The 8,916-nt window shown below is 34.2% G+C and overlaps 1 non-coding gene across 1 annotated transcript; it reads left to right on the forward strand.

Annotated features, from left to right (window-relative positions):
* Window positions 1-8,644: 8,644 nt before the first annotated feature.
* Window positions 8,645-8,716, forward strand: TRNAM-CAU. The gene has a single exon. It is a non-coding gene; the product is annotated as a tRNA-Met (tRNA).
* Window positions 8,717-8,916: the final 200 nt, after the last annotated feature.

The raw sequence follows: 8,916 nt of genomic DNA on the forward strand, positions 1-8,916 counted from the left end.
CTGTTATGGATGATGCACACATTAAAAGACTTTAACTTAGAATATAAAAATGTAAAAATCCATATTGATAATGTCAGTTCAATCAACTTAATAAAAAAATCCAATGCATCATTCAAGAATCAAACATATCAAAATTAAACATCAAGTCATCAGGATCATGTAACTAAAGGCGACATTGAACTGAATTACATTGAGTCTAAGTCAAATTTAACTGACATATTTACCAAATCCCTTCCTGAAAGTGAATTTAGTCATTTACGTCGACAGTTAGGGATGTGATTCATAGACTAGGCTTGCTACTTTCGAAACATTTTCCAAATGCTACTTCAAGGATAAATTTCTTACTTTTTCTTAAAATTGTAATTTCCTTAGACTTTAAAATTTTATTTTTTCCTTAGCCTAGGTCAAATCCACAGAAAACATGATCCTATAGATCTAGGACTTGAGCATTTTATAAACACACTAGGTTTACTTTGATTGTGTATTTACCAACTTAGAACAGCGAGAGATGTGTAGGCCCTTTGCCTGGACTTTAGATTCTGATATCTGTGCATCAACACAAGTCTGAGTGAGAAATACCAAATTACAGTGATCAGGTTAAGTAATCCATTTTAGTTAAATACTAATTGGACACATATACTTAACTTGACTGACCAAGTGAACACTGTTGTCCTCTGATAGTTAGGTAGTAGCTACTAGTTAGACATGTAAGGGAAATTTCTAGATGATTATATTTTTTTCAAATAATGTCAGGTCCAGTGGGAGGATATTTGAAGAATAATTTCAACTACAAACCTAGTTTTACAACATATCTCGCTTGCTTAAAGGTATCTTAAAAACCTTTCTAAGCTAAGAATTTCTTGTATTTTAAAAATATTTCTAAATTCTTGTTTAGAATGTTTTGAAACTATTTATGAAACTCTTATGAAAGTATATTTTTCAATAATAACTTAGAATGATCTGAAAAGTTAGTATATTCAAATTTTCAAACTTTCTAGCCAAAATATTTGTTTTGAAATCTAACTTGAAAGGTATTTTGAAAAATAAAATACAAATATTCTTAATACTATTTTAAACATACTTTGACAGATGTTTTTGATAACACTTTAATAACTATTTTAGCATATTTAATATCCTGGACCTTAAAATTACTTTTGTAAAAGCTAACTTTCAAAATCTAGTATACTCTTTCAAAATTTTCCTTGCAAAAATGTTGAAACTCCTTCAAAATATGTATTTTGAGGAATTAAATGTTGTTTCAAGTCCTTTATAAACTACTTTAAACACTTTCACAATTGTTTTCAAAAATCTTGATACAATCTTTTGTCAAAGTTAACAATTTCTCTAAACTCCCTCCTGCAATGATCCTGAAAATAGTTTAATTTTTTTTATTTCTTTACTTCACAATTTTTTTAACATCCGTTGACTCAATTTTTTACTTATGTTTTTTTGATGAATGTCAAAGAGGGAGAGTTTAAGTTAGAAAACAAATAAAATTCAGAATAACTTTACTCTAAAAATGATTAAGAGAACAAAAGTAATCATCGCAGTTTTATTGCTTCTCTTAAAATCTTTTTTTTGTCATATATTTTTTCCTAACTTAACCTTGGTTGTCATTGCATGCAAAATGGAGAGATTATTGGTGCAGATTATACTAATGGTCTAACTCAGATTTTGATGAATGACAAGGGAGTTAAGTTAGGTGCTTTGGGATCTAATTGTTTACCAAATGTGCAGGAATTGACAAGTCCGAAGAACCGGACACCAAGCTAAAATCCAGCTAGGTCCGTGGGATTGGATAGCTAGTGCAAAGTTCAGATAGATCAACAGGCTGATCGGATATCTGGCAAGAAGTCCAGTTAAGCCCCGGCAACCACACAATCGGCAGAAGACGAGTTGGGGCTACGAATTGGACAACTGGCATGAAGACCTGGTGGGTGAAAAGGCTAATCGACCGACCAAGCTAGTAAGTCAAGGTAAGTCATTGGAGGAGAGTAACTTTGTGAGGATGAGTCATGGTTGAGTGACAGTAGACGACGGTCCAGGTTAGGTCCATTTTGGATCCCTTATCTGAAACCTTGACTAGTTTCTGGTCCTGGGAGGATAAGAGCTAATTACTACTTCTTATTTTTTTACTGTGCTAACTTTGTTTTACAGGCTAGATGTTTTAGTTTTCGACTAATATAACTTGCAGAGTAAAAGGAGCAAAAAGCCTTCAGATGAATAGTACCCAAAGGCGCACCTTCAATGGCTTGAAGGCGCCTTCCAGAGAATAAAAGTTGACAGATTCAGCGATAAGCTTCAACATACTTCAAGATCAGATTTGAACCATTAGAGGCGTCTTCAACGCCTATGGAAGGCGCCTTCCATGCCCTATATAAGGAAGTCTCGACCAAGCTTCCATTTGAGGTTCTGACTGCTCCGACTTCATGCTACGATACTCCTGCAAAGCTGTTGTGCTTGACGACTGCTCCAAGGACTTCCGATTGTGGTCGATAGATCGACACCAACACAAGAGCGCTCTCACATCGATCCCTACGTGTTGATAACAAATTTTTGTACTTAGTTATTGAAAAGGGATGTGTGGCGCGTTACACTTCACTTAAATTCTTTGTACTCGATTCTCTCTTCCAGAGGTACCGGAAGAGGTATTTTAGCTGATTTCCCATCGATAGGTCCGTGGAAACTAGGTTTTAGAGTAGGAGTCGCCGAGGGCTCCGAATCAAGTAAAATTGATCGTGTTTTCTGGTATTTTTTTTCTTAATTTCCACTACGTACTTATCTTTTAAAAAACCAAAAAGAACGAGATTTTCAAAACCAGGTGATTCCCCCCTCCCCCTCATGTGCGACTCGATCCAACTTAATAGTTGCAATGTAATAAATAATTTAATCGGTAACTCACATCAATTTGAAACCAAAATATAAATTTATCCTCTAAGTAGTGATCTACCTCTCTTGCACTTATTGATAGATTTTATAGGTGTAGATGTTGTTCATACAAGCTATCAAATAACATACTTTGAAGACATGTTAGATAACATATATATATATATATATATATATATGAACTATTAACTTATGTACGGTCGAACCTCTTCAAAGTTTAGGAGTTTATGTGTCCTGGAAGTATAATATTCTTGTTCATTTAACTATCAAGAAACAGTTGAACCCATTGTCTTACTAGAAAACTTGAAAATATAAAGCATATATGAATCAACTAGTTGATTATCATCAACATTTTGAGGACACTTACAATGTCTGGTTTGTTAGGACACTCGTGAGGGGGTGATTGGCTCGAATCGCCTCTTCAATGATTTGTTGCAACGAAAACTCAAAACAAATACTAACACCCTTTATTTTATTTGGTATCCACCTCGTTGAGGTAACTAATCCAAGTGTCCACTCTCCTCACTTACAATACACTATGAAATCCTCCTTCGTTTAGGCAGAGAAGTCTCGTACCAACAAATACACAAGCGAATATGAGATAGAACAAGAAATAAAACATGAACAAGGAAATAATACAATAATGAAGGACCTTTGCTCTTGATCTCTTGTTCTTGTGGATTGCCTCTTGATGCTTGGAAATGTAGCAACACTTTGTTAAAAGAACCTTCAAGAATCAGAGATGAAGAATGAAGAAGAAGTATTTTTCATTTGAATCTCAACGAACGCCTTTTAACTTGTAGCGTAGGGTTCCCATTCGATTGGCCTTACCCCCAATCGATTGCCACATCAGATCCGAGCGTATCCGTCCATCCAAACCTTGCAACGACTCTTTTTTTCTTTCTCCCAATCGATCACCTAATCGATTAAGTGCTTTTGGATTGATCACCCAATTGATCCAGATTGCCTCTATTCTCTTGCGAGAACCCTCGTAATCGATTGGGAACCTTCCCAATCGATTAACCATTTTCGCGAAAAAACTTCTGTGCTTTGCGAAAAACTAGCTCCCAATCGATTACCCAATCGATCAAACATCTTCAATCGATCACCTGATCGATTCAGAAGCTCTCGGTTTGCTCACGACCAACCTTAATCGATTAATCCTCTCATAATATCGTCAATTGATTAGAATTCATCCCAATTGATTCAGCATTGAGCAATACACTATGCTTCACAAAACCACCTTCTAACCAATCACTTAATCGATTGAGTTCACGGTGAATCGGTCACTTTATCAATTCACCATGCACTTGGCGAAAAATACACTTAATCGATCAGCTGATCGATTGGAATAAGTCTCAATCGATCAACTGTTCAATTGAAACAGGTCTCAATCGATCACCTTATCAATTACCCAGCCGTAACTTGCTTTACCCAAGTATAGGATTTTCTTGTCCAATTTCCGGTCAATCGTGACCTATTAGGACTTCTCCACCAAGTGTCCTATCAATCTTTTCACCCACTTAGACTTTTCCAACTTCCTATTTGATTTTTGATCACCAAGTGTGATACTCCTTAATCTACATAGATTTTCCTCTTGCTAACTACTGTTAGGAATTTACATTGCCAACGTGCGGCCCCCTTGACACACTTGGACTTCCCTTTGCCTAATCGTAGTTAGGATTTTCCTTTGCCAACATGCGATCCTCCTTGATCCACTTGGACTTTCCTTGTCAACGTGCGGTCCTTCTTGACCTACTTGGATTTTCCTTTACGTAACCCTAGTTATGACTTTACTATGCCAACATGTGATCCTTTTTGATCCACTTAAACTTTCCTTGCCAACGTACGGTCCTCCTTGACCCACTTGAACTTTCCTTTACTTAACCGTAGTTAGGCTTTTCCTTGCCAACGTGCAATCCTCCTTGATCCACTTGGACTTTACATGCCAACGTACTGTCCTCCTTGACCCACTTCGACCTTCCTTTGCCTAAATGCAGTTAGGACTTTCCTTACCTAACCTCCACTTATGACTTTACCAGTCAAGTACCAGTTCTCCTTGACCTACTTGACCTTTCTCACATATTGTCCAAACATGTTGTCCACAATATATTGTCCAAAGATCAAAAATCAAGCTCGAATCCACTAGAACTTAGTCAAACTGGTCAACTTTGACTCAGGAAACAATTGCACCAACAACCTCCCAATATGGTTTTCACATTATTAGCAAAATAATAAGAGTAGAAGGAATTTGCTACTTCAACCAAATATGCATTACATATTAATCCCTCAACCTTTGCTTTGTTGCAAATATTATTTTTTAATTATCTCAAAAATCTTTCAAATCGGTATGTCTCTCTGTGTTGCACAGGACTATCTAGTTGTGCCTCATAAGGTAAATGAATAAGTAGATGTTCCATTGACTTAAAAAAAAACTTTGTGGGAATATGTTCTCAAGCTTACCGAGTATCTTTGAAATGTATGTCTAAAGCTGAAGCATATCAGATGTCATAATAACCCTTGAAGTCAAATCTATAAAAAAATAGACTTAATTTTGTAAGTGCTTACCAAATATTGTTAGTAAGTGGGTCATGAAAAGCTATTGGAATTTGTCATTGTGTGAATATGTGAGAATCATGACTTTTCATTTCTAACATTTTTAATCAGTTCACATCTATACAGCGAGACATATTTGAGGTATATTCATTAGGAAATTTAATTATTTTCAACCAAGTACATAATGTTTACTTACTTTCTTTGTCTAATGTATAACACGCTTTCGGATATTTACCAGTTATTTCATTCTGATGCAACTCAAGTCTACTTACTAATTTTTTTAATTTCTCTCATGATTTTACTGTATCTTTAGTTTTCCCATGAATATTCATCACAATATTGAAGATCTTATTAAAGAAATTTTTCTCAATATGCATCACATCTAAATTTGTTGAATGAGTAAATACTTCCAATATGGAAGCTCCCAAAATATATTTCTTTTCCTCCAACCACACTTATTCACTCTAACAATATACTTATTTATGTTATTAGAATCATCTTGATATACTGGTAAAAATACATAGCCGTCAATTTCATCAAAAACTCCTTCACCTAACTTCCATACTGGGGAACGTTTTTTGACCATTTAATTCCTTTTAAAAATTTTCTTATTTCGCCTAAATGAGTGATCAACAGGTAAAAATTTATAATGATTATCAAACCAGGAGATCTTTCCACTGCAAGGCAATGAAAATGTATCGAATTCCCTCATGCAATGTGGGCATGCTAACTTGTTTGACGTGCTTCATCTTGACAACATTGAGTATGTTGAAAAATCAATAGTCGTCCATAACAAAGTTGTATGCATTGTAAAAGTTGATTTACTTGCAATGTCGTAAGTCTCCGCCCCTACATTGCATAAATGATTTAGCTCTGCAATCAATTGTTGTAAAAATATATCTATTTGCTCCTTTGGATTCTGTGGAATAAGAAACTTAAATTTGTCTTTCATACACATCCATGGAGATAAGTTATATGGTGTTAATATAATTGGCCAGGAGGTCAAGAAATGACCATAACAATAGTTAATGCTTCTGTTACCTTTTCCACTTGGGCAAATTTTGTCCTGATCAGTCAGACATTCAGTACTCACAGGTCGTACTCGCTCAAGTCAACTTGGTTCAATGTAAATATGGGCCCCAAATTTGTATCCCCTGCCACCCACGTATGAGAAAGAACTTGCAATCCATAAATGAGTCAACTCTGCAATCAAAGGTTGTAAAAATATATCTATTTACCCTTTTGGGTTCTGATGAGTAAGGAACATGAATTTGTCTTTCATGTACATCCATGGAAGTAAGTTATATGATGTTAATATAACTGACTAGGAGGTTATGACATATACATTAACAATAATTAATGCTTCAATTACCCTCCACTTGGATAAATTTTGTCCTGATCGATATGGCATTCGACACACATAGCTTTCTACATCATTTACACCTTTATAACCCTCTGTACTTTGTTCTCAAATGTCATAATTGTTATCTGAAGAAGTTCTTGCACTTTGCAAAAGGTTTGTCATTGTTTCAATTCTCGATCTCTAACGCAAATGCTCAAGGAACTAAGTCTACATGATCCCAACATCTTAGGGTTCCAGGTAACTAAATTCCTTGATACTTTTTTACGTGTTCAAATGATATTTAGAAACATCATGTGTATACTTTTGAAATACTTAATTCTGAACCTGTAAAAGGGAGTTAATAGAGATTTCTATGCTTAAAGTGTGATTGTTTCAATTATCTCTAATACAAATGCTTAAGGTACTAACTCATTCTACAGAATCCAAACATCTTATGCTTTCCAGGTAATTAAGCTCCCTAATACTTTTTTTGCTTGTTCACATGATATTTAGAAATTTTCTTAGGTCAATAGTGTGCCTCTTTGGTAGTCATAATTTTCTAGACATGGGAGCTTTGCCTCCGTTGTGCTCAACAAAGAAAAAGGATTTATATTTCGAACTTTTTCTAAGTTATTCTGATTATGTTAAGGACTTGTCCAAGAAAAGCTTACCGATCACATGACCTTTTGGTCTAAAGCTTAGATCACCTTCAACTCACATCTTTTACAAATATGTTAAAAATATTGCAACGTCCAACATAATAAGCAAATAAGGATACTATAATAAAAGTGTCTAGGTGGAACCAAGATAATAAAATAAAATATTTATTAAATTATATATTAAAATCTTAAAATGAATAAATAAATTTTTAGCACATGAGTTAGATTGAACTAAATAATATTAGATTATATTATATTTCTCTTAATATTAGTAAAAATCATGATTATAGACTTTGAAAAATTATATTTCAGAAGGCTCAAATGAATTGGTAGAAGAAAAAAAATGTCCAAGGGAAATTTAATTTCATTAAATTAAATAATTTTAAAGGAAATAAAGAGATAATTATTATATTTATGCCACTTGAGAATAATGAATTAATTACATTTAAGGAACAGTTTAACGTACAATTCAATGAAATATTTTCTCCAAAATTTGGAAGATTTTTTCTCTAATGGACAGTGGATTTGAAAACATTATCTGTTAGGATGAATTATATATATATATATATATATATATTTAATTTACTTAGGTGGTCGTCTATGAAAAATTTTCATAGGACACACTACGAGGAAGATATATATTTTTGTTTACATTAGCTGTTAGGATGGAAATATATACGCGGTAAATGTTTCTTTTTAGTCTATCCCGTGTTATACACTGTAAGACCTGCATGTTTTTTTTTTGGTAGAATCGACAAGTCTCATCTACAGTTTATGTTAAACCTGATGTAGTATGATTTCATGGCCATCACCGACTTGCACTCCTACTTTGTGTTCTCTTCCATATTACTACCCATTTACAACACCTTGAAGCAACCTTCTTTGTTACTACCCATTTACTACCCAAAGGAGCCATCTAAATGATTTAACTTGGGTCAAGCAATGCTCCCTATCATTCGGTAATATTTGCGTTGTATCGTGCGTGACCTAGTCCACATACGAGGTACCATAGTTTGCTGATTGGACCAAATGCGCTGAGATCAGCATGGACTTGGATGTATAAATATTTTAAGAAATAAAAAGTTAATCTATTTTGTAGGTTCAATTAATTTAATTTACAGATAAATTATGGATTATTTTATTCAAAAAAAATTCCAATAAAATCTAGATATAAAATTATACAAATAATAAATAATGTAAAATCAGAGTGGCGCAGCGGAAGCGTGGTGGGCCCATAACCCACAGGTCCCAAGATCGAAACTTGGCTCTGATAAGATATTATTATTTTTCAATTTTGTCTAAAGCTATGGAAGGATTTTGACTGTGAAGACACTGACCCAATAATTTATTTTTGGCCGAAGGCCTAGAAACGCACAAGGAGAAAGTAGAAGGATGTAGAAGCGTCGTCGACATTCTTTACTTTGTATTGTTTTTCAATTTTGTCTAAAGCTATGGACGGATTTTGGCCGTTGG

The sequence above is a fragment of the Zingiber officinale genome, chromosome 2B (assembly GCF_018446385.1).
Source record: "Zingiber officinale cultivar Zhangliang chromosome 2B, Zo_v1.1, whole genome shotgun sequence".
Taxonomy (NCBI): Eukaryota; Viridiplantae; Streptophyta; class Magnoliopsida; order Zingiberales; family Zingiberaceae; genus Zingiber; species Zingiber officinale.